We start from the raw sequence: 7,613 nt of genomic DNA on the forward strand, positions 1-7,613 counted from the left end.
GAAATTGAGTGTTTATACAAACCCCAGACAATCGATTGTAACGCACATGTTGCGCACACAGGATGTGGAAGGATAACTCACTCTACTCCGTCTTTCTCAGCGGAAATAGCAGCAGTTCGGCTACTGTCCGAAAACAATTCCCTAATTATGGCAAGGACACGGCCATAAAGCCATAAAATCATCCGTCAAAGGGTTCGTTTCGATTCTTGGCCATTAACTGGCTTTCTCCTTTCAAGGAATTCCCTTCAACCCATTCTCGTCCTTGCACGGTAGGCAAATCAGTTTAGTTTCCTGCGAAATATTGAGGCCATCGGCGTGACGCGCCCACTTTCCGAAGTTCGTCGCTTAAGTCTTTCGTTTTGAAACGAAGATGCATACGAAAAACCATGAAAAACAAAAATAAAATGCTCAAAAAAAGATTGCTCAACTGCCGAAAAAAAAATATAAACGCCGCCGGAGTTCAACGAACGCACAAAATATATAATGAAAATAACAACAATGCATGCTCTGTTACCAACAGTCAGTCAGTCAGTGGTCTTCTTTCCCCCACCACCCCCAGTCCATTTTTAACGTGGCTCTCAGTTTGTTGACCTTCTCGATTTTATACGTTATTGTATCTTTTTTGTTGTTGTTGCTGGTTGGTTAAATACATTTTGGGCCAGAGCCGAAAATGAAATGGAAAAGAGCGAGCTGGCCCAAAATCCACCGAATTTTACACGAAACACTCTCGCCCCGAACACGCGCTTTTTTATGCCCCTCTGTCAAGATTTTCGGCTGCGAGAGAGTAAATATGTATACAACTCTTTTTCTGCCGTTCTTGAATCGGTTTTTGGGCATTTTGTTTTTGTTAAAAAGTGAAGTGAATCACTTCAATTCCCCAATTCTGCATGCACAGTAGCTGAAATGATGTGAAACGATGGGACCTTACAAGATTGGGATATAAGAAAGAGATTTTTAGCAAGCGAGATGAAATTTAGGGGGGTAAAAGAAATTGATTGCATAGAGAATGTATGGAAAAACAATTGCTTGTATAATATCAATATATAAACTAACGTAAATTTGAACCTAACTCATTAAATTTTTAGGGAGGCAGTCATCGATAGCGAAAAGAATTTCGGGAAGAAGAAAAGCGAAACGAGAAACCGAGCCAAACATTGATTAACAACCGACGATCGTCAGCAAAAACCCGCAGCAATGAGGCTACAAATTGTTTATTTTCGCATTCGTTAAATTATGTCGAACGAGTTGGGCAAACAGAGCTGGTGGTTCGAACAAAGCCCACATATTTTTCCAACCCGCGCCACTGCCACTGCCACTGCCCACCTGCGATTTTTGGGGGCCGAGAAGGTGTGTTCAAACGGGTATGAAATTCAAAGGTATTTTGTGTCCGAAGTTCTGAACTGCGTATTGCTCCCGGTGTTGCTTTCTTTTGTGCTTCAATTGGATTTAAAATCGTTTTTTTTTTTTAAATTTTCAATACGCAAGCGGAACTCGGGATAAAATGAGGGAGTGGGATTTGCTTTCTGACAACTTACTAAAATTGCGATTCCCAAGATGAGTAAGCCATGAACGTCACGAAAAATGGTTATTCATCATTTTTAAAATACATGATGAAAACTACCAGATGCCAGAAAGCCGCACACAATTAGCCATTATAATCTTGTTTATTTTTGAAGATTACATACGCATATTTTCGGTAAATTTGAGACCATTTTCCTCACAATGGAGACCCTTAAATGTTGGCTAATATTTTGAGCTGTTCGCCGAGTTTGTTACCTGAGATTGGCGAAAATTATGACCGCAACCTTCTTAAAAAAAAAGAAAACAGCGAAGAGGGAGAAAGTAATGGCAAGTCAAAGTCCTTGAACTGTGTTCTTTATGCGTTGTTTATTCCTGTCAAATTTGCGCGTGTCTGTCTCGCTCCTTTTGGACAATGGGTCAGAGTTTTTGTGTTTTTGGGACTGGTCAGGATTGTGTTACCTGAGACGGCGTGACGAGATGTTGCATCATTTGTGGCAAACTGCGATCCGTGGAAATTGTCCCTTCGCAGCTAAGTTAGACATCCATCAAATTTATGAGGCCAGCATAAAAAGTGTGTTCCTTATCGGGAATTCTTCGTTTTTGACAGGACAATAAAAAGATTTTCCGCACTCAAGGAAGTGAGCAAATAAAATGCAATAAAGCTAAAGGAAATTTTTAAGGATATGTGTTGTGCCCATTTTGTCGAGAAGTGGATCAGTAGTTCCGTTTCCCAACTAACTGGGTCAGCACATCCTTTTCCTTGTCCTGCGCTTTTCCAGGTCATCGTTTCCGTTCAAATGGCAATCGAAGTGATCTCTCAATGAAATGAGCACACACATCCAGGACTGACACTTCCTTATGCGCCTTTCGTATTTTCCTCTATTATCCCGAATCTAAAATTACATAATTATTGGGTACTGGAACACAAGCACATCAAAGGGAGGAACCCTTAAAAAAACGAAGACAGGGAAACTCATAAAAAACTCGAGAATTTTCGCGCGGAATGGGAAATTTTCCCATTCGACTATTGTTCCCAACCCCAGAAAGCGGTGAAAAAACACATCGAAATGAAAAACCTCGACAGATGCTGGGACTGATTCACTGATTATCATCATGGGATCTCGTCCTTATAACTGTGAACGCTTTTGATTTCGTCAGGTGTGATCCCGATGATCCCCCACCGAGGATGCCACTGCTGTTGCCGGTGGTAGGAATAAAGGAAATCCTTTTGTTGCATGTTTACAGTTACTGCACGCTGATGCCGTGGCAATTACGTTTAGGATCGGGAGTCCTGGATCAGGAGTCTTGGATCGTGAGTCCTGTATCGTGGGAGCGCTCCTTTTACAGGATACAGCCGCGCTATTAAGCACCGATCTAACGGTTCATAATTATGCAAGTACCTTGTCACGCCAAATCCAAAAAGACATATGCTTTTCCATCCAGTATATCCGATTTCGCATGTGTTCGATCATCAATCAGCATTAGTCCACAAACCGAAAACAAGAGCGACAACAGCTTAAGAGTTCATTGTTACAATTTATAAACTTTTTCGATGCCATCGCCGGCAGCAGAACGGAATTGGCCAGTAAACAACTTTGCGGAGATAGAAAGATACAAAGACGACAGACAATGGCCAGACAATGCAGAGCAAATTATACCCTACAACAATGGCCAACAATGCGATAGGTAAACAGATGAGGATCCTCTGTCAATGGGATATGAATAATTTTCAAACGTTTTGTGGGTCAGCTATGTGTGGACGCATTTGAAAGAGCAAACAGGATATTGGCCAATTTGGGAATTAACTTGATTTTCCGCAGGACAAAGACTGTTATCTTGATTTTCTTCAACTATTTTTCACAATATTAGAAGTATCTTTGCTTTGGGTTTTGGTACTATTCCAAAATATTGTATTTCTTTGCTAAATAAATGTCCCAAACACTCTTACCACGCATTATCGTTTACCGTTGGCCTGCCAAATCGCATTTAATTGGTATTAAGTAAAATGTAGAACATTTCCAGAATTGCCGTGCGGTTTTTCCAGATTTTTTTTTCCTGCAGCTTCGAGTGTTGGTGGGGTAATCATAAGCATAAAGTGCCGCTGCGGCAGAGGCGTTGGCAGCGGCGTAGGCAGCTGAGATTGACACAAACACTTGAAGTCGATTCGATGGGGCCAAAGGAGTGTGGTGGGGTGGTTTTTGGCCAATTCACGATTCTTACCACCTCTTTCTTCCCCAATCTTCAGTCTCTTTCACCTCGTCGCGATTTGCGAATATGCCGTACACACGTATTCGTGTTAACAGTTAGCTCTGCCTTTGTGTGCGCTCTGCTTGCACCGTTGTTGTTGTTGCTGCTGCTGCTGGCTCGGTTGTTTGTTGGCTCGATTGTTGCTGTTGCTGTTGTTGTTGCTGCTGTCGTACCGCTTCTGTCGGTCATTGGCTTAGCACACATTTTTCATTTCGTTGCGGAAAAAAGAGTGAATTCCTGCAGCGAGTTGGGATCGGCAGATCGCTTATTGATTCTCACAGTCTTCGGATGGCAAAGCGCACCTTGAGATGCTTTTTTTTGGTTTTTTATTTTTAGCAGGCGCTCGTAATTGTTGATTTGATTTAATCATTCATGGCGTTAATGAACAGGATTTTTTCATCATCCTTAATTAGCACTGCCTAAATATCATACTTCCAATTCCAGAAACCAATCCATTAAGTTTAAAAAGTTTTTATTTACTTTGGGTAACTACATATATCGTTCGATAATGTATCATTACACAATTTTGAAATAATATGTTTTTACTAAAAAATATTGAACATTGTGACCTGCTTAAATGCTTGGGTTAAATATGTCAAGCAATTCGAGATGTCTAAACTCTTCGAATCGATGTCTTATGATCACTTTAGTTTCTCATTTACCGCCAATTTGCTGTTGAACTTTAAATGGGTCTGTATGAAATGGCAGCTTCGGCTAAGTTCAAATAGTATTCACCTCCACTTCATCTGGAGCAGCCTTTCAATCCTGGGCACAGGCATTCACCGGCCGACCAATCAAAGTCCAGTCGAGTCCGTTCAGCGGAATGGTTCTTAGACAGCCGACCAATTTGACCTGTACAGGTGTCTATTACTAAGACAAACAGACGGACAGGCGAACGCAGACTGACAGGCAAACAGAGAAAAGCATTCACTTTGTCTCCCCGTCTTTCTCCGCCCGATTCTACAGGTCCTCCTCCGCCTCCAGTCTTCGGTCGCGATTCTGTTGCCATTCCAGCCTCTGACGAATGGCAAGTTCATTGCTCCTAACCTAATTTTTCAAACATAATCATGAAGTAAATCAGGTTTGGCACATAGATAACAACAACTGTTCAAGAACGAAGACTGGAGACTGAAGACTTGAGCTGAGACTCCGCCAAGTGGCGGGCTATCAATGAGTCTACGTCTCTCCATCTCTAATTCTATCTCCATTTCCATCTGTGTGTGTGGTGAGAGCTTTTACCGCAAAATTCGCGCGTGTGTTTAACACCTTTCCCGAAGCCAAGAACTGCACCGTAAAATTTGGATCACACATTGTATTTTAAAGGCAGAATGTTACAAAATTAAGAAGTATCGCAATAACATTATCTTTAAATTGTAGTATAGAATAAGAAATAGAATGGGCTCTACAGAATTGGTTGCAAATTCTTGATTTTAAGATTGCTTTCTCTCAGTGCACTTGTTGGCCACCATTCGGCTGCTGTGGAGACTGAGGAACAGTTAAGAAGGCGAGCTTTAGTTGGCGTATTCTGGTGTTCTATTGGCGTGGGCCCAGAGTCAAGTTCTCACATCAGCAACAGCAATAGCAGTTGAAATAGCAACAGAAGCAGCTGCAACATTACCAGCAGCAGTTGAACTACTTACCCACTGGGAAGGCCAAAAAAAGTGTTTTTTTTTTTTTTTTTTGCCAACAGAGCGGTAATTAATGGCAAGATCTGAGATTGTTGTTGTTAGTAGCAGCTGACAACAAGTGGCAAGCTGAGGCGAACTCCTTAATTTGTTGAGTGACCAAGCAAACAAAACGACCAAAAGACCGTACAAACAAACAATCGGAGGTCTTTATGAGATTTGGGTTAAGATTGATTGGGGACTTGAGTCCTTCTGGGACTCCTGATTGATTGTTGCATTTTTTGATTAAAGTTTCAAAAAAGTTAACTAAAGAGAATGCTGATATGATTCAAAAAACGGACTTATACTGATTCTTCTCTTAACAACTGTGTTTAATTCTTAGTATGCATTATCACATTAAGCGTTAAAAATAAATGACAGCCAATGACCTTCATTATTTCTACCCTGACTAAAGCATAATTACCAACAATTAGGAGGAATTAATTGCCAACAAAAATGCAAATCGAATTGAGTTGCGCAACCGCAGCTCAGTGTCCAATTATTCTTAACTACCTTAGCCTTTTTTCCACGATTTCTGCACCGCCATTGCGTGAAGATTGAATACAATAAATTAACTAGTTTTTGATGTTGTGTCATGCAAAATAATTTTCGAATTATTATGCCTTAATCCCGGTAATCAATCACAGCGCCCGAAAAAACAAAAGACTCAGGCGACAAACTCGAAACGGGCCGATGAGAAATATGCAAAACAAAATTCGGGAAAGGAGGCAAGTGGAAGAATTTCTTTTTCTTGCCAAAAAATAAAGCAAAACCGATAACCAATGTAATAAATAATGAATACATATATTTATGTACTTATGTATGTATGTATGTTGCTACCACTGGTAACTTTCCTGGGCCTTTTCATTTCAGCCATCATTTAGTTGTTGAAGTGCGGCCAGCACCTTCTTTGGCTTGGATGGTGCTGAAACTGATGGCCAATGAACTCCAGCAATGAAAACGAAATGTATAAAAAACGAAAACAACAAGAACACAATGCGGCCACGAAGAAGAACCAAAGAACGCGACAGAGTCCGAAACAGAAACCGAAAGATACAAAAATTGTTGTTCCTTTTCCCCCTTTTATTTTTTGGTAAGAAGTCAATGAACCTGGCCAACTGCGTGCGTGTGCGTGAGCTTGAAATAAACTTGGCTAACCAAAAAACGAAATGAAATGTAAAGAAAGAAATGATTGTTGCGCCCAAAAACTGAGAGGGAAGGGCGGGAACGGCCAGAAAGAGCCATCAAAAGCGGGCAAAACGATGATGAGTTGGCCAAGAAGCCGGGCCAACAAGCCAGCTGTAGATGCCGGCTTTTTGGGCCTACGCATATACCCGTATGTCTCTCACATTAACTTTGTGAGGGTAAACCCCGTACGTATTCGTGTTTTTTTTTTTCTTCTTTTGGGTGTTAAATAATACAACCGCCTAAAAGGCACTTGTTGTTGGCCAGAGGCTTTTGCTTTTAGCCCCAAACGAATTCATATTTATTTAAAAGAGAATGCTTCCTCTTCCATTTCTCAACTTTCAATTATGGGATACGCGGAATTTGTTGTCGATCGGGATTCCATTCCCTAAGACGCAATAGTTTTATGCTAACAATTTTCGAGAATCACTTTTGTTTATTCGTTTAGTTGAAAGTTCTTTCCTTTTCTGGACGTCTAAAAATTAATGATGCACGATTAAAAAGAAGAAGCTATTCCCATTAATAAATTGATATTCAAATTAGCTGAATGTGTTGAACTTGAAAGCGCGTTCCTTTCCCCAACTAAGCGTAGATTACACATTTAATTACCGCACCTATATATATATTCGTATTTATTTACACTTTCAGCCTAATGCCATGATGATGATGATTTATTATATATTTAAGCCGTCTGCCTAGAACACTTTTATTTTTTCGAGCGCTTAAAAAACTGTTTTCCTCCACGGCCAAATGAGTGATGATGTATTAACTATTAAAATTATGTTCATGCTCGTGTGGTGTTTAAGAATTTATTGACCCCATCGCGTCGGGTTTTTGCTTTCAGCCAAAAGAGTTCTAATGGCTAAACAAAAAAGGTTCTAATCCCAGTTGCCGCACAGAGTCTTTCGCTTTTTTCCAAGCCAACTTTGAATGCTTCAATTGTTATTTATAGAGAATGATGGCAGCGGCAGTCGAGTGTGGCAGAAACTAATGAGT

The sequence above is a fragment of the Drosophila melanogaster genome, chromosome 3L, assembly GCF_000001215.4.
Source record: "Drosophila melanogaster chromosome 3L".
Classification (NCBI taxonomy): domain Eukaryota; kingdom Metazoa; phylum Arthropoda; class Insecta; order Diptera; family Drosophilidae; genus Drosophila; species Drosophila melanogaster.